The 19,830-nt window shown below is 37.0% G+C and overlaps 1 pseudogene; it reads left to right on the forward strand.

Moving 5' to 3' along the window:
* The first annotated feature begins 2,041 nt into the window (after positions 1 to 2,041).
* LOC110306653 (large ribosomal subunit protein uL18 pseudogene) lies at positions 2,042 to 2,611 on the forward strand (annotated as a pseudogene).
* Positions 2,612 to 19,830: the final 17,219 nt, after the last annotated feature.

The raw sequence follows: 19,830 nt of genomic DNA on the forward strand, positions 1-19,830 counted from the left end.
GAGATCCAACCCATGATCAGCATCCAAACGCTGACACCATTGCATTCACTAGCAAGATTTTGCTGAAAGGACCCAGATATAGCTGTCTCTTGTGAGACAATGCCGGGGCCTGGCAAACACAGAAGTGGATTTTCACAGTCAGCTATTGGATGGATCACAGGGCCCCCAATGGAGGAGCTGGAGAAAGTACCCAAGGAGCTGAAGGGATCCGCAACCCTATGGGTGGAACAACATTATGAACTAACCAGTACCCCGGAGCTCTTGACTCTAGCTTCATATGTATCAAAAGATGGCCTAGTCGGCCATCACTGGAAAGAGAGGCCCATTGGACATGCAAACATTATATGCCCCCGTACAGGGGAATGCCAGGGCCAAAAAAATTGGGAATGGGTGGGTAGGGAAGTGGGGGGGAGGGTATGGGGGACTTTTGGGATAGCATTGGAAATGTAATTGAGGAAAAGATGTAATAAAAAATATAAAAAAAAAACTTTAAAAAACCATTATCTGATTTGCCGTCTGTTCAATTGAGTTTTGTATTAAATCATGTTAAATGTTTCGTTGTTGTTAGCATTGGTAACAGGCTTCCTGCAGTACTGACCTTAGTCTTAGTCACAATTTTATGCTTATATCATTCTGGCAGCCATGTTTAGTTTCCTGCTTCCTCTAATTCTGTCTATAACGATAAATACAACCAGTTCAACCTTATATTGATAGCTCATGAGCTATAACCATAGGTTCAGAACATCCAGGTACTAGAGTGACATTGTTAAGTGATTTCTTGTCACGGTCACTCTAGTCCTTTTGAGCTATTTCCAAATTTCAACATTAAATTTTGTAGCTATGTAGGTGCAAGCTAAATATCTAACTTCTCTGGTACTTCTTTCCTCATCTGTCAAACTATGGTGATATCCATCCCACAGAAGAGTTAAATATCTTAAATAATATTGTGTTGAGTGCTGTATGCAGAACAGAACAAGTACTGACTGAGTGCATTTGAGGTCTGTAATTCTCTTCCTTTCTTGAGTCTTTATATGTATATAGTTATCAGAGTAACTGTGGTCACATAAAATTAACGGAAAGTATTTCTTCTTATTCACTTTTGTAGAGTAGTGTGTGGAGTATTGTCATATGGTTTCTTTGAAAGTATAGCCAAATTCTGCATTAAAACTCTCTAGTGTTTGTTAGTTGGTAGACTTTTAATCACTGCATCAGTTTTACTACAGGTTATAGGTTTAAATTGCTTATCTGATCTTTATATAATTTTGGTATGTGGTATGTACTGAGAACAAAGTATATTTCTTTTAGATTTTCCAATTTGGTGGAGTACAAGTTTTTAAACCATGTCGTATTGATTCTCTGGATTTCCTTGGTGTTTGTTATGGTTGCCTTTTCATTTCTAAGTGTTGTTTTGTTTCCTCTCTTTTAGTTAATTTGATAAGGATTTGCCAATCTTATTTATTTTCTCAAAGAACCAACTCATTGTTTGACTAATTCTTTGGATAGTTTTTAAATCTATTTTATTGATTTCTACCCCAATTTTTATTATTTCTCTTTGTCTACTCCTTTTGGTTGTGATTTCTTCTTTTTGTTTCTAGAGTTTGGATATGTGCTTTTTTATTGTTTTTTTTTTAACTAGGCAAAGAATTTTATTAACCTTTTCCAAACTTTATTCCCAGGCTTCTTCAGCTTAATTTGACACAAAGAATGAATTAGAAATAAGCTAAACTGAAAAGAACTGCAGTGTCGGGGGGGGGGGAGGAGAAGGGGGTGCTTGGGCTTAAAATTATTAGAGATCTAGATTTTATTAGATCCATAATAAACAAAAAATTAAAAAGCAGTCATGATATAAAATAGCAGCTCCTGTAACTTCTACAAGTATCACCTTCCTCAGAAGTTGATTCAATTAGTTTGCCTCATTCTTAGAAGCCTCATCAAAATTCTCCACCAGATCTGGAACTTCATCATCATCCTTCTCTCCAGTAGCAAGTGGTGGTTTTCCGTCCACAGGTTATTTGGGCAGAGCTTCAGTCAGTCTCCTTACATGGTCAGACTGTCTGCACCAAGTTGGTTTAGAATGCTGGAAAGCCAAGTGGAGGTGAATGGAGGTAAATACAATGTGGAAAGTATTAATGGTCAGCCTGGTGCCTTCACTTATTATCTGGATGCTGGTCTTGCCCGAAATACAACTGGCAATAAAGTTTTGGGGACCCTGAAGGAAGCTGTGGATGGAGGCTTGTCTATCCCAGATAGCACTAAACGATTCCCTGGTTATGACTCTGAAAGCAAGGTGTTCAATGCAGAGGTACACCGAAATCACATCATGGGTCAGAATGTAGCAGACTACATATGCTACCTAATGGAGGAAGATGCGTATAAGAAACAGTTCTTTCAGTACATCAAAAACAACATAACTCCAGACATGATGGAGGAAATGTATAAGAAAGCTCATGCTGCTATCTGAGAGAATTCAGTCTATGAGAAGAAGGCTAAGAGAGAAGTGAAGAAGAAGAGGTGGAATTGTTCCAAACTGTCTCTTGCCCAGAAGAAAGACCGGGTTGCTCAAAAGAAGGCAGGCTTCCTCAGAGCTCAGGAAAGGACTGCTGAAAGCTAAAGCAGTTTTCTATGAAGATTTTTTTTTCATAAAGACAATAAACATTGATCAAGCAGCAAAAAAAAAGTATATTATTGAAGTAAAGACTGCTATCAGTTACTTTTAGTATTTTGGTAGCATTTAACATATGTGATTTGCTAGCGTGTTTGTCTGAGCAACACAGGCTTGGCAGGAACAACATGCAAATATTTACTATACTATTAAAATATCCTTTCAGTAAAACATGCTATCTTCATCTTTCCATGGCCTATGTTTGTGCTTCAAGGAAGACCATGAAAACAAGACTACAAACTGAACTGGTTCTGCTATGAAGTGTATTTATTGTGACAGTGCTTCAGTGAACATGAGTGGAGCCCTCTCCATAATATACTGATATCAATTTGTCATTATATGTTTAGAAATAAAATTGAAAAACCATATAATAGTTCTATTCTTAGTGTTCTGGAGAACTATTATACTTTTCACCAATGTATATTCCAGTGTCTTTGCCATTTTACATATCTTTGACAGCACACTTTATCCTCCATATTTTTAGTAATAGCCATTCTGACAAGTGTCAGATAATATCATATTGTAGTTTTAATTTGTATTTCTATGATGTTTTGAAATGTTAAGCATGTTTTTTGTTGTCTACTTCTATAGGAAAAAAAAAGAAGTATCTGATCTGAAGATTCAAAGCTAAAAACTAGTTTTTTCTTTCTTACTGTTTAGCTATTTCTTTATACATTTTGAGTATTAGCCCTTTATATAATGCATACAGTTGAAATACTTTCTCCTAATCCATGGGTTATCTTTTGTTATACTTATTATACATTATTGCTTATGCAATAACTTTTAATTTGATTGACTCAACTCATCTGTTCTATCTTGTATTGTTTTTGTGTTGGAGACTCTATCCAAGAAATTTTTCCCAGACAAGTGTGATATATTTTTTCCCATTTTTCTTCTAGGGGTTTTATAGTTTCAGCTTTTTTAAAAATATTTTTATTACGTATTTTCCTCAATTACATTTGCAATGCTATCCCAAAAGTCCCCCATAACCCCCCCACTTCCCTACCCACCAATTCCCATTCTTTTGGCCCTGGCATTCCCCTGCATTGGGGCATACAAAGTTTGCAAATCCAATGGGCCTCTCTTTCCAGCGATGGCCGATTAGGCCATCTTTTGATACATACGCAGCTAGAGACAAGAGCTCCGGGGTACTGCTCAGTTCATCATGCTGTTCCAACTATAGGGTTGCAGATCCCCCCAGCTCCTTGGGTACTTTCTCCAGCCTCTCCATTGGGAGCCCTGTGATCCATCCAATCGCTGACAGTGAGCATCCACTTCTGTGTTTGTTAGGCCCCGGCATAGTTTAAGCATGCAATCCATTTTCATTTTCATTTTATATAAGGTGTGATGTAAGTATATGCAGCTTCATTCACTCTCCTGCATGTGAACATACAGTTTTCATGACACCATTTTACAAAGAATCAGTTGGTTTCTCATTATGTCCTTGGTATTTTGTGATTTCAATCATCAGAGAATGGCTCATTATATGCTCAGTATACAGTATTATTTAAAGTTATAGTTGTATAACTGCTTGGTTACATGATTGTCAAAAGACACAACTCACAAAGGAAATTCACTTCATCTTCTCATGTCTGCAGTTAAGAAAAAAATAATGTACATTCCTTGTGCATAAACTAATCTGATATACAATCTTCATTTATGTAGGAAAATATTTATTTTGGAATGTATGGATTCTAATAATATTTACTAGTCAGTGACAAGCTTTTAATGAGACTGAATGACTGAATTGTTCAAAAGGAGTATCAAGTTTCTGAAAATAAACAAAAAAATCTTGGAAAGAATAATTCCAAATGTGATGGTTTATCTTCTAACAACATTTTAAAACCAAGATGGTTTTCTTCAAAATAGTTTAAGACGTCATAACTGAGATACAACACAAGAGGAAGTGTTTGAAATTAATTTGTTAACATTGTGCCATCTGAAACAAATAATGTTGTTTGGGTAGCATGAACATAGATGGCAGGCACTTGTCAGGAGGGAAACTGCAACCCAGTCATTTTCACTTCCAATTATAGCAACAACACCACATAAAAATGCTACATGGAATTCAGGAGCTGTCTTCTGCTGACAGTTTTCCTTCTTTTGTTTCCTTTTCTCAGAAAATGAGTTTTCCCCAAGGATGTATGTATCATGTAAAACTCTTACACGCACAGCATGTGGAATGTGCTATTATTTATGATCATCAAATTTTGTTCTTGAGTCTCTTTTATACAACCAACAGAACAGCAAACATTAAAATCGAATGCATCAAGAGTTATATTTACAATAACAACCTCATAACAAGCTGCAAATATTAATATATTACTAAGGAAATCAATTGGCTGGTAAACCTTTGATAGATATAATTCAGAAATAGGTCCTATAGTCTTATTAATATTCCATCATCATAAACCAAAAGAACATTCTAGATAAAAGTAATCAGGAGGTAAATATAGACTTTCCTTTTAAGCCATGCATAATAATTTCACATTTTAACTTTTCATCGTTACTTATTATTTAGTTTGAAGACACATAAACTAATACACTCAGACATAATGACCAATGGATTTTACTAAAATATTGCTTAGCTTTCAAATTAAGTCAAATAGACATAAATAGAAGAAATAGATTCAAACACACAATTGGTTTTTTAATTGCCACATTATACTCCATATATATGCATATAATTATCACTTAAAAACATTGGACTATAAGTTTATTTAAATAGATGATATCTTTCAGGTACCTGTCTTGCATCATCTATGCATAGTATTGCACAATCTAAGTTATAGTATAGAGCTAGAATTCAATGATACTATCATACCTTTAATTGGATAAGAAAAGTGAAATACACTTAATGTTTATTTTTCTTGCAAAGACAGTATATTAAAATAACTAATGTATACATAATTTTAATCTCAATTTTAAATCAGCTTATTAGCATCATACTAATAGGTAAACTAAGCATTCTACCCAGTTGAAACATAAAATGATGCTGGACTTTGAAGTTTATTTGGTACCAATGATGTCTACTTTGTTTAATTACATGAATTCAACTCTATATTTGAGAATGTAGATAAATTTCCAACCAAAATTTGAAAAGTATACAATTATTTGTTCCTGGCTCTTAGATGAAATGAAACATATTTTGTTATCTTTTCGTCTTTTATCTAGCCTGGTCATCTATTTGAGAAACAGCTCTTGAGATGCAATTTAATAAGAAAGAAAATGTATCATTTCTAAAAATCACCATCCTGAAGATTTAAAATATAGTCCTGAGGATTATAGAGAATTTACTCAGGGAGAAATTATATAGTGATTAAAACATAGTGCTGTTACAAATCATATCAAGGGTTTTACCGAGGAAGCCTATTTAATTCCTTTAATACAGCATTGTTAAAGCTTAGAGTATGATGTTACCGAAGAGATTATACTATTTAAAAGATTGGTAAAATCCACTTACCAGTACAGAAGACTACATTGCTATTATAAAGGCTAACTCGGTTACTCAGATTTATTAAAACCCATGGTAAATAGAAAGAAATCAAGCAAAACTTACATTTGTTTTTAGATGAAAAATATTGTCTTAATTCCAAAAGTTGTACAGCTTAGACACACATGCATACATACACACACTCACACATATTCACCTAGAGTGGTTAAATGATGCCTATATACTAGCTCTTATGTCAGTAACTCAGCACTTGAGAATGTTCATCCTAGCATGGTGAAGAGTAAGTCACAAAAAAAAAAAAAAATTAAGTCAAGTTTCTCCTTGTGCAAAGTCTGTTTGGCCAGTAAAATGGAATGTGATTGCTCCAATAATTCAGCCTGAAGAAAAACATACTCTTTAAAAAGGATTTTAAATTTAGTGTAACATGTTAAAATAGAAAATTGTAAAAAATTATATTTATCCTAAAGGTTTATGAGTTATAAAAATTACCATGTAACATGTGAAACTTATTGCTGTGATACTTTCAAATAATATAATTTAATACTCTAGAAGCCACACAAGTAACCAATATTATCTGTAGTCTCATTTCTTGTCTCCACTAAAAATCATCTGTATAGCTTTAGGTTGGTGATTCATAAGATTAATTTTAAATGTATAACACATATTCACTTATCACTTATATAATTTAGGAAAAACGAATATTGACTTTAAACAAAGAGAGTATTCTAGACAAGCCTGGACTCCCCACACATGCAGAGACATTGCTGTTTGTCACAGGCCTACAATAAAAGAGTCTGACTGCAACACAAGTACCAGAAAACACGCTACTTGTTTTCATTTCCATTCTAATTTATCAACTGGTGTGATTGTATCTTCAGTGCAGTGCCTAAAATTTGCTAGAAGGTGCTTGAAAATATTTGTTTTCTTAAAACTGATGCATAAATACATAGTACCTTGTTCTTGTTAATGAAGAGTAAATGCACAGTTGAAAAAAAATGAATGAAGGACAGGCATCCAGTCTCACCAAGGTCATGGCTATGATATCTTCCTGGGGGACTGATATTACTAAACTCAGCTGATATTATTTGAAAATATCCTACATACTGTTTACAACACTTCAGAGCCAATTAAAACAATTCAATGTACCTTTTAGAGAAGAGCTAGAGATTAAGCTCAGTGATAGAACTTGATCACATAAGGTCCTACAATCCGATTCCCAAAACTTAACAACAACAACAAAAAAGGAAGTAGGAGAGATCAGGGGAAGCTGCATGGTATACTGATGTAATAGTTAAACTACAGCATCCATCTTGGAAAAAAAAAATTCTAAAACTAGAAACCATTAGTAGAGCAGAGTGAGTAGGAGTCCTTTAATATTGTGCTGCTATTATCCAGACCCATGGTATTCACCTTCATAAGTAGATCACCAAAGGGAAAATAAACTGCTACTTATTTTGGTCACAGTTATTTCTGGTTCCTATTACCAGCAGTAAAGTTCCTTAGTAATATGCACGCATAAGTCACCCAGAGTCTAGAGTCTAGACTGACTCTTCTTTGTAACTCACCCAAAACAGCCAATTAATCAGCAAGCTCTGTCATTTTAATTCTGCAAATTGATTTCAAATCTCTCTGTGTGTCCACTCCCATTGCTTTAGATCAAACACTTGTCATCTGTCACTGCACCATCACAGCAGGCTCTAACTCTCATCTCATTTCTCTTGGCCGTGCTATCCACCCTGCTGCCAGAGCATTCTCTTTGAAACAATTATCTGATCATAATCTCTTATTTTCCCACACAAGTTGTTGCCTTCACTGACTAATAGTTATGTGTTGGTGTTTTTCAGATGGAAAAATAAGAATCTAAATATTAGCCTCATATCCAGCCTTATTAAATGTAAGTCAATAACCTGATAATGTTTTTTCTTGGATATTTTCTTTATTTACATTTCAAATGTTTTCCCCTTTCAGGTCTCCCCTTTGGAAATACCCTATCCCATCCTCCCTCCCCCTGCCTCTTTGAGGATGCTCCCCCACCCACCCACTCCCATCCCACCGCCCTGGCATTACCCTACACTGGAGCATTGAACACCCTCAGGCCTGAGGGCCTCTTCTCCCACTGATGTCCAACAAGGCCATCTTCTGCCACATATGTGACCAGCTCCATGGGTCACTCCATGTGTATTCTTTGATTGGTGGCCCAGTCCCCAGGAGCTCTAAAGGATCTGGCCTGTTGACACTGTTGCTCCCTCCATGGGGCTGTAAACCTCCTCAGCTCCTTCAGTCCCTTTTCCAACTCCTCCATCGGGGACCTCCCCTGAACTCAGTCCAGTGGTTAGCTGCGAGCTTCCTCCTCTATATTTGTCAGGCTCTAGCAGAGCCTCCAGGAGACAGCCATATCAGGCTTCTATCAGTGACCACTTCCCAGTATCCACAATAATTTGTGTATTTAATTTCTTAAATATATCTTATATGCCTCAGTGCTATTTCTTCTCTCAACTAACTTGTCTCAGATTATTGAACACAACTCTTTGACAGCAATTAAAAAACAAAAGTTTCTCCTTGAAGATTTAATAGCTAACCTGGAGACACACTACCCACCTTATAAATAATATATATAATTCTATTATATATTACATAGTATCATTATTATTCATAAAAATATTTCTCTTTCAGATCATGGGCAGCACAAAGGTAGATAAATGCACCTTAATCATTTTTATACCTCTAGTTCCTATTTCAATGCTCAGAGACTTCTCAGAAAAAGGATTCAGAAATATGTGAGGAATTTAGACTGTCATACAGATCCTCTATGGAAACTATTAGTCAACAAACATCTGAGGGATAATAACATCATGAGTCATTCTAATGGGAGGCAAAATCATTCAAGAGTATAATATTCTATGATAGATGTTTTTAGGTATTATCTTGCAACAAGCTACTTCTGTGGCTGTGATGGCTAGAGAGAGCAAATGTCTTAGAAAGCCAGAATAAAATGAGTGACCACTCAGGTCCTCTGAGTAACAGCCACCAACACTGACTTCATTCTTCAGGAAGACAGAACCTTCTGTTTAGAAATGAAGACCAACCAGGCAGGACTTCCAGTGAAAAGAAGGAGACATCAACCCACACACAAAATCTTCAACCCAAAATTTGTCCTGCCTACAAATGCACAGGGATACAGATGGAGCAGAGATTGAGGGGAATGGCCAACCAATGACTGATCCAATTTGAGATCTATTCCATGGGAGAGAGCCAACCCCTGACACTATTGATACTTTGCTATGCTTTCAGACAGGAACCTAGCATAACTGACTCCTGAGAGTCTTCATCAAGAAGTGGATGGAAACAGATGCAGAGACTCATAGCCAAATATCAGACAAATCTCGGGGAGTCTTGGGGATAGGACTGAAGGAGCTGAAGATGCCAAGGACACCAGAAGATGACCTACAGACTCAACTAGCCTGGGCCTATGGGGATTCACAGAGATTGAGCCATCAACCAAAGGGCTAAACCTAGCACCCCTGCACATTTATAGCATATGTACAGCTTGGGTCTTTATGTGGGTCCCCCAACAATTGGGGCAGAAGCTGTCTCTGACTCTCTTGCCTGTCATGGATCCCCTTCCCTTACCTGGACTGCCTGGTTGGGCCTTAGTGAGAGAGAAAATGCTTAGTCCTGCTGGGACTAAATGTCCCAGGGTCAGGTGGTAACCAAGTGGAGCTTCTCCTTCTCTGAGGAGAAAGGGAGGAGGTAATGGGGGGAGGGACCTGCAAGGGCAGGACTTAGGGAAGAGGAGGGAGAAGGTACAATTGGTATATAATGTAAATGAAACTAAATAAATTATGAACAAAAAGGAGACTAGATCGAGTTATCTTTCATGTTTCTTCACAGAAAATATATAGCCAATCTTGATCATAGGTTCATTTTTTTCCAGTTTTAATTATTCTTATAGTATATAGGTTCAGGCAACTTTATTTCATTTTAAATTCAGCAAATTTAGCTATTCAGTACTTACTATGATACTATGCTTAAATGCTTAGGAAATATTTAAAGGAAATTCCTTATGGTTTTTGCAAAAGCAATGGTCCTCATCCCATTGTCATCTTTTAGGGTTTTAAGATGAATATTTAAAGAATATTAGATAAATCTTTGGCATTCATCTTCAGTATTTATTAGTTACTGGAAATCAATTGTTTTCTGCTAATACTTTATTCATTAGAATTAGTATTTGGTATCATTCATTCTAATCTGTGATAATCACAACCAGATGAGCCGAATTTTGAAAACAACCCATAACTTCCACAATACTGCTTGTGTTCACTGTGTATGCTAATTGAGAAAACAAAAAATTTCAATTTGGAAATGTATTCAATGCACAGCTCTGTATAATCTAGCCTATTCTCTGATTTTGACCTCAGATATAGGAAAATCAACTAGAGTAATACTTCCTGTACTGCTAAAGATTCCAGACTCTTTAATTACTTTTCTGTATCTTAAATGGATTTTAAAAGTCTTAAAGGATACTTGTTTTTAAGGACTGAGATGAATTTTTCCTACCAGGGTCCTTATTGGTTTCAGTATCAATAAAACTAATAATGGGGGTAAAACCATTTCTTAGGTTCTAAAGAAAGGTAGTTTAAGAAAATGAGAAGGGTGATGTAAGTAACATCTTGGACCTTTTAGCCATATACTGTGGTGATTTCATTTGGTAAAATTTAAATAATTTCCCCAAGATTACAAACTAAGTGTGTGCTGGACTGGGATCATTTCTGTATTGGTTGGTTCTGAAATTTCCTTATTAAATATTTTTCTTCAGTGTCTCCAGTGGATATTACATCACTAGTTAACAAAGCATGTTCAACTAAAACCAAAATTTATACAGACACTACTATAATCCAGGCCTCAAATGACTGACCCTGTAGACTTCACATTGTAATATAAAGAAAAGATGAATTCATGAGTAGGCCATTCAGTTTGTTATATGTGTTATGTTGGAGAAATATGAGTATATCAGGAAATGAAGATATAATGGAGATTCAAATATTTGGGAACTGGTTGTTTCTGAGTTCTTTCAGAATTTTTTAGCCAATACCCTATATGGGAAACAATTTACTCCACAAAAACACAGTGCTTTTATGGTATGAAATCATATAGCCCTTTCTTAATTGTGAAGCTATTTTAGTTGGTATATACTTACTCAAAACTTCAATAAGGTTGTGCTTTATAATTATACATAATTTTAGCTTATCATAGGCCAAATTCAGAATTTGCCAGTTTATCATTATGTTTAGGTAACATTTATAAAACCACAGTTTTATGCCTACTAAATTGTGTGAATTTTAATAAACTTAGCACTTCCTCAACAACTATAGTATGTTTCAGACATTTCTGTGACACTCCATGTCTTTTCTCATAAATCTATGCATCCTCCTTATCTCACACCATGAACACCTGGATCTGGCTGTTCCTTGAAATCTCTGATTTCATTTTTTTCAGGATGTCATAAATTAGAATCATATAGTATATAGCTTTTTCTGACTGGCTTCTTTCAGTGGAGATATCTAAATAGTTATCTATATCATTTTATGTCTCACCAACTGTAGGGGGTAATTTTAACTATCAATTTGGCTAGGCCCCAGGATGCCCAGATAGTTTATCTAAAACTATTCTGCGTAGGTCTATGAAAGTATTTGGTGGAAATATTATCAATTAAATCAATACACTAAGAAGTAAAGAAGATTTTCCTGGAGGAGAGGCCCTTGGTCTTGTGAAGATCATATGCCCCAGTATGGAGGAATGCCAGGGCCAGGAAGCAGGATTGGGTGGGTTGGGGATCAGGGTGGGGGGAGGGTATAGGAGACTTTCAGGATAGCATTTGAAATGTAAATTAAGAAAATGTCTAATAAAAAATAAAAATAAATAAGTTTTTTTTAAAAAAAAGATTTTCCTCCAGATGTGAGTGGTCCTTGTGCAGCAGGTGAAGCCCCAAGAGATGTGAAAGCCTAACCTATCTGCTTTGACCTGAGACATAATTAATTTATAGACTCCAATTCTACACAACTTGAAGTTGCAGATAAGAGAATGCTGCTCTCTTACTCTTCAAGTATCTCAATGTTCTTTTAAATTTGTTTTCTATATGTGCAAACAGTGTTCATTTTCAAATATGTATTTGCTGTATCTGTATCTCCTTTGTTGAGATGCCTCTTTATAATTCTTGTCCAATCTCTAGTTATGCTTTTTTCTTAGTATTTAACTTTAAAAGTTATTAGCATATTTTAGTTAGAATTTATTAGTTGTAAATATTAGAGTATATGCTGCTTAATGTCTTTATTACCCTAGAATATTAAACACACATGTAAAATGTCTAGCCTCCTGGTTATCAGGTTTGTAATAATATGCAGTAATAGTATTGTGATTTTTAAAAGACCCATCAGCAATAACAAATTCTAGAGGTATTTTTTTCTCAAGAATAAGAATAATGGGCCACAGATAAACCATTTTGGAGCATATGACCAATGAACTTGATGTCTAAAAATAACTTGTTCAGCCATGTTCCTTGTTGCACTGTTCAACAGAGCTAGGAGATTGGAACAAAGTAAATATCATTCAGATAACTAATGGATAATCAAAATGTGGTCCACTTATACTATGAAATGCTATTCAGCTATAGGGAAAAAAGAAACCATAAAATTTGAAGGAAAATAGAACTAGATAAGACCATATTGAGTGATCCAGACCTAGAAGCATTGCATGTGATCTCTCATGGGGTTTCTAGCTCCAAATTTTCAGATATGAGTACATGATCCAGAGTAACTTCAAAGACTGGGATGATAAAAATGAACCACTGGTGGGGAGCAGGAGGGAGGAGCAACAGAGAGAGTAATAACAGGGTGCATGTAATTTGAAAGTATAAATTGGGTAAAAAAGATAACTATAAAAGGAGTGTAAAACAGCTCTAAGGATGTCTGAAAGTCATAAGGAATCATAATATTAATTACCTAAAAATATCTACAATATCATAAGTTGGTGTATAAATATACATATTTTGTTTGAATGAACTTTTTCCATCTTAGCTGACAGTGCTATCCCAAGGCCATCTAACACTAAACATAAGAAGTTCTCTTTTGAGTTGTTAGTCAGAGTTGCCCAAGAGACTCCCCCAAACAGTAAAGCTAATGTTATTGCCCTAGGTTGCCCCCCAAAATGGAAAGTACATTTCTACTGATGAAGAAACCATGAACTACAGACAAAGGGACAGAGGCTCATAAACTGGCTTTGACCTGAAAGCCTCCTTTCAGAGAACTAGCTTTTATAGAACCAGAAAACACAATACAAGTGTCCAGAGGAAAGCAACCAACAGTCTTACCCAGCTATGATGCCTGTTGTTCAGGCTCCACTTCACTCATAATGTCAAATTGCTGGTGGAAACTGGAGGATGGAGGGGCAGGCTGGACCTGCCAGGGGATAGAGACCTCAAGCATTGAGTAAGTGTGGACAAGAACAGACTCTTGGGAAGCAGGCTTCAGTGAGTCAGCTCATTTAGTTGGGAAAGCAAAGGCTATTTAAACCCTTGGAGAGTGGGTAGGGTCTTCAGGGAGAGTGTACATCATTGGTTCTGGCCAGGGCACAAAAGATGCCTCATATGCAAAGAGAAGAATTTCAGATATTGCTGGACATAATATTATATGGAGAGGAAGCCTACCCTGGGTGCCAGGCTATGTGATGTCCTCTGAGGGGCTCAGGGATGCATGGGCCAGGATATGTAAGCCCAGGATGGGAGGGGGCAACAAACCCTCTCTTGCTGATCTCAGGATTAGATTTTGGGGTTTGGACACACCTCAACTCCACACTTGCTCCAGACCTGATCCCCCTGATCCCACAGCTCCCTGGCCTCACAGATACCTATGACTCCTAACAATGATGAATGTGGAATTATAGCCCTAAGAAGAAATTAATGTCATTCATACTTTGGTGGTAACTAACAGCTCTTAATTGGAGTTAATTCCAGCTCAATAAGAGGGAAATCATGCCTTTATTGGAAACTTAGGCAATTACCCAGGGCAAGTGAAGTCATGGCTCTTAGATGAAAATTTACAACTCTAATAACATTGTAAATATTTGTCCTCAAAACCACGTATGAGTGTAGTTCTCACCCCTCATCAAGAAAACTCTTTGCATCAGACAGAGACCATTATAGAAAACCACAACTGATTAAAATGCATAGTTGTGAAGCCCAGTTTCAACTGACCCATTTACAGCACAACTCTTGTGCCTAAGGTTCAGGAATCATTGCAGAAGATGGGATGAATGTAAAAGCTAGAGGAGCTGGAAATTTGTGTCTTCTAGAAATGTCAGAAGTTACACCTATAAAGTGTCACCAGCAAACCTTCTCAAACATGACCTGAACAGGGAAGATACCAATAGATATGCTAACATGGATTAGGGAAAAGCTCATGAGGTCTCAAGCATACATAAAGAACTACAGGCAATTAAGAAATGCTGAGAATTAAAAAAAAAAAAGTCTCCGCCAGGGAAAGGAAGACTACAGCAATTAGTTATCTAATACAAATTGGTCATCTCTGAAACATATAGAGACAAGTAACATTACACAACCTGAGAAGGTTGTAGTACTTAGGAGTGTTTGTGTGTGTAACACTTAAAGTAAAAGAGGTCATAAATTTGATCAAGAGCAAAAGGGGTACCTGGAAAGGTTTGGAGAGAAGAAAATGAAAGGGAAGTGACATGATTATATTAATCTCAATTTTTAAAAAAAATAAAAAGAATTCTGGAAAAAGACCCTAGCATTGAAGCTTCTTTGTTCCTTTCTGGTCTTTTTCTCTGTTCCCACATGTTATCATTCCATCAAGTACTCAAGGAAAGAAATTCATGCAATATTAAAGTAAGATATTATACTAGATGAATAAGCTGGGGATATATTGGTCCTGAAAAAGATAAAGAAGCCTTTCCTGTTGACTCAGAATTGTGGCCTGCTTAGTTGTTGCTGATGAAATGTAGAGAAGGCACATAGAACCCATAGTAATGAAAATCATTGTATTATGCCAATCATGTCTTAAATATATCACATTCAAACCTTCAATTGGAAAAATATACATCATATTGTTTTCCTTTAAGCCTCAAATGAATTTTAATCTTCTCCTGCTTTCATTTAAATAAAGGAAGTAAGACAAGTCCAGTATTTGGTAGGAAAATTGGTAAGAAAAATACATTCCCACTAACATTCACTGATTGCTTTTACAATCAGAGCCATTTATTAAATCCTTCCTTCCTTCCCACATCCATGCAAACCAAGTAGTTGATGATAGTCTGTGTTGTAGAGTTATATAGTACCTTAAGTAGACAAGACTCTTTATTGCCCAAAGTGAAAGAAAATATTCTGTTTGCTCTGTGTTTTCAAAGACTTTATATTTTTTTTAATTGCTTTATTTATTTATAGTCCAAATGTTGGCCCCCTTCCAAGAGTTCTTCACCCTTTCCCACCTCCCCTTTGCCTCTGAGAGGGTGTTTCCCAACTCACCCATACCCCTCACACACCCACTCGCACCTCACACCCTTCACATCTTCCTTTCCTGGAACATCAAGTCTCTATAGGATTAGACACATACTCTCCCACTGAGTCCAGACAAGACAGTCCTCTGCCATATATGTGCTGGGATCCACAAACCAGCCATGTATGCTCTTTGGTTGGTGGCTTAGTCTCTGGGAGTTCCCAGGGGTCCAGGTTAGTCAATACTGTTGCTCTTCCTATGTGGTTGCCATCCCTTTCAGCTCCTTAAATCCTTCCCCTAACACTTTTTTAGGGTTCCCAACCTCAGTCCAGTGGTTGGCTGTAAGTATCTACAGCTCTCAGTCAGCTGCTAGTAGACCCTCAGAGAACAGCCATGCTGGGCTCCTGTCTGCAAGTACAACATGGCATCAGTAATAGTGTCCGCCCATGGGATGGATTTTAAGTTGTGCCGGTCACTGGATGGCCTTTCCTTCAATCTCTGCTCCATTTTTGTCCCTGCATTTCCTTTAGACAGGAACAATTCTGGGTCAAAAATTTTGAAGGTAGGTTGGTGACCCAATCTGTCTACTGGGAGAGGAGGATGGGATAGGCAGTTTTGGAGGTCTTGAGAGAGGAACTGGGAAAGGGGATAACATTTGAAATGTAAATAAATAAATAGAAAGAAAGAAAGAAAAAGAGAGAGAGAGAGAGGGAGGGAGGGAGGGAGGGAGGGAGGGAGGGAGGAAGGAAGGAAGGAAGGAAGGAAGGAAGGAAGGAAGGAAGGAAGGAAGGAAGGAAGGAAGGAAGAAAGAAAGAAAGAAAGAAAGAAAGAAAGAAAGAAAGAAAGAAAGAAAGAAAGAAAGAAAGAAAGAAAGAAAGAAAGAAAGAAAGAAAGAAAGAAAGAAAGAAGCCTCAACTAGAACCTGCTACACAGAAGTTTTTATTATGGTATGTACTAAAGAAAATTGGAGAACATTAAAATCAAAACAGCTTAAATGCCAATGACTGAATTGAAAGCTGTCTCTCATCAACTCTTCTAAATGCAGCTGAGGTTGCCAGAGCTTGATAAACCACAAGTAACTCCAAGTTTGAGCTTTATCTAGGCAATCTGGGCCAAATGAGCAAACTTGGAATACTCAGCAACCTTCTGTTTGAGATCTGTTAACTTATTAGGATGCTCTCATTTGTCTTGGCCATTCTGGGAATACAATTTGCCAACCTTTCCTAAATTAGATGCTGGCAAAGTTTTCTGGTACTGCAGCATGTTGTGCTGAATAAGAAGTAGGAAAACTAAACCTGTATAATGCACAAACTTATTCTGAGACTTGCCAAGCAGGCTTCAAACTCCCAAGGGGGTATCAACCATCTCTACACCTGGATGTTATTAAATATCACATCCCAATATAACCCTAAATAGAACAAAGATGAACTTGAACACATGATTTAGTAGCCACCTGGGGTCCATTGATGAAAGAAATCAGTTTTGGAAATTGTTCCCTCTATATTTGGTACATATAAGATAAAAACAAAACAAAAGTTTAAAAACAAAAATACAGCTGGTGCTCAGTATGTCACTACCAACTCTTTTGATACAGTAGGACTGGGAAAGTTTTTACCATTAAGATAGTCTTTAGTAAAATGAAAAGAAAATTATTTCATGAGTTCAGTCAAAATAGACAAGGAAAATACTAGGTAAACAGGAAAGGAACATATTCTTCAATGAGTGTTTTACTGATAACACCAACTAAGAAAAATGAAGTGTGTGTGTGTGTGTGTGTGTGTGTGTGTGTGTGTGTGTGCATGTGAGTGATTATATTTTCTTGTTTCATTTCCATATTCTGTATTATTGAGTTGCCAATCAGAAGAAAAATTATGCCCTTTGGAGAAGTGTTGTAGATAGCCCTGGGGCTAATTATATTTGATGTTAATTCTGTCTCCAATGAGGAGCTGCAAACAAGGAATGAGTCAACACTCAGGTGATTTCCTGTAAACCTTCTTCCCATCTTAATTTATAAATAGAGCCGGTGATTGGGTAGAGAAAGAGGGGAAGGTGGAGCTGAAGGTTTTGGGGGAGAAAGAGAGAAAGAGAGGATGACAAAGGAAGAGGAAGAAGGAAAGTGGAGCAGAAGCTCGAGGCCTGGAGAAACAGCAAGTTATAAGGGGTGTCTTAAATGGGGAAGATGGTAGTGCAGTGGTAGATCTGCCCAATCTAGGTGCACAGCATGTATTCATATTAACTGAGTTGTTTTTTCATTGCCCAGGCTTATTTGGATTGGAGATTTACCGCAAGAGAGAAGGTTCAGAATTTTGAAGGAAAGAGAAATAAACTATTCATACACTATTAAAATTTGACCATTATAGCAAGGAAAAAAACATAACAACTATCAGTGTGAGTGCAGAGAGGCGTGAACAATACCCTGTGCTCTGTGGTCTTCCCAAGAGGTTATATCAAAATCTCCAGAAGTAAATATATCTCTATATTGTAATAATATACAAAGCAAATTTTAAAGACTCAAAATAATTTTCTATACTGAATAACTATCTGAAATTGGCACTTTTTTTCCCATTCCATTTATGTATATATTCTGGGGATGTGAGGCACACATGCCATAGTTGAGGAAGTTAGCCAGAGGACAACTTCTGTGAATTAGTTCTTTCCTCTGCCATGTGGGTCTAGGGATATTAAACTTGAATCTTCAGGCCTCTGTAACTCCTTCCATGGGTGTTTTGTTCCCAATTATAAGAAGGGGCAAAGTGTCCACACTTTGGTCTTCGTTCTTGAATTTCATGCGTTTAGCAAATTGTATCTTATATGTTGGGTATCCTAAGTTTCTGGGCTAATATCCACTTATCAGTGAGTACATATTGTGCGAGTTCCTTTGTGATTGGGTTACCTCACTCAGGATGATGCCCTCCAGGTCCATCCATTTGCCTAGGAATTTCATAAATTCATTTTTTTAATAGCTAAGTAGTACTCCATTGTGTAAATGTACCACATTTTCTGTATCCATTCCTCTGTTGAGGGGCATCTGGGTTCTTTCCAGCTTCTGGCTATGGATGGACCATCTAGTGATTGCCATATGCAGGGATCCATCCAATAATCAGCTTCCAAATGCTGACACCATTGCATACACTAGCAAAATTTTGCTGAAAGGACCCAGATATAGCTGTCTCTTGTGAGACTATACAGGGGCCTAGCAAAGACAGAAGTGGATGATCACAGTCAGCTATTGGATGGATCACATGGCCCCCAATGGAGGAGCTAGAGAAATTACCCAAGCAGCTAAAGGGAACTGCAACCCTATAGGTGGAACAACAATATGAACTAACCAGTACCACCTTTTAATGAGAATATTTAGCTCACAGTTCTTTGTAAGCACTGAAAGCCTTTGAAAAGTATACAAAAGGTATCTATTTTAAAAGTTATGTCCCAAGCAAGCAAGAGGAATAGAAGATCAAGGTAGTTTTTGCCAGGCCTGAAGATTCTTTTTTTTTTTTTTTTTTTTACCTATTTATTTATTTTTTAATTAGGTATTTTCCTCATTTGCATTTCCAATGCTATCCAAAAAGTCCCCAATACACTCCCCCCCGACTCCCCTACCCACCCACTCCCACTTTTTGGCCCTGGCGTTCCCCTGTACTGGGGCATATAAACTTTGCAAGTCCAATGGGCCTCTCTTTCCAGTGATGGCCGACTAGGCCATCTTTTGATACATATGCAGCTAGAGTCAAGAGCTCTGGGGTACTGGTTAGTTCATAATAATGATCCACCTATAGGGTTGCAGTTCCCTTTAGCTCCTTGGGTACTTTCTCTAGCTCCTCCATTGGGGGCCCTGTGATCCATCCAATAGCTGACTGTGAGCATCCACTTCTGTGTTTGCTAGGCCCCGGCATTGTCTCACAAGAGACAGCTATATCTGGGTCCTTTCAGCAAAATCTTGCTAGTGTATGCAATGGTGTCAGCGTTTGGAAGCTGATTATGGGATGGATCCCTGGATATGGCAGTCTTTAGATGGTCCATCCTTTCGTCACAGCTCCAAACTTTATCTCTGTAACTCTTTCCATGGGTCACACCTGGCTTCTAAGACTATAGCTGACCTTAGATAGAGCTGACTTCTGAAATATTTTCATGGCTCTTAATTCTACTTTTTCACTTCTATTAATTTCCTAAAATAGGAATATATCATTTACAATTATTGGATATTCTCC

Source organism: Mus caroli, unplaced genomic scaffold (genome assembly GCF_978045245.1).
Source record: "Mus caroli unplaced genomic scaffold, Mus_caroli_1 scaffold_14, whole genome shotgun sequence".
NCBI classification, from domain to species: Eukaryota; Metazoa; Chordata; class Mammalia; order Rodentia; family Muridae; genus Mus; species Mus caroli.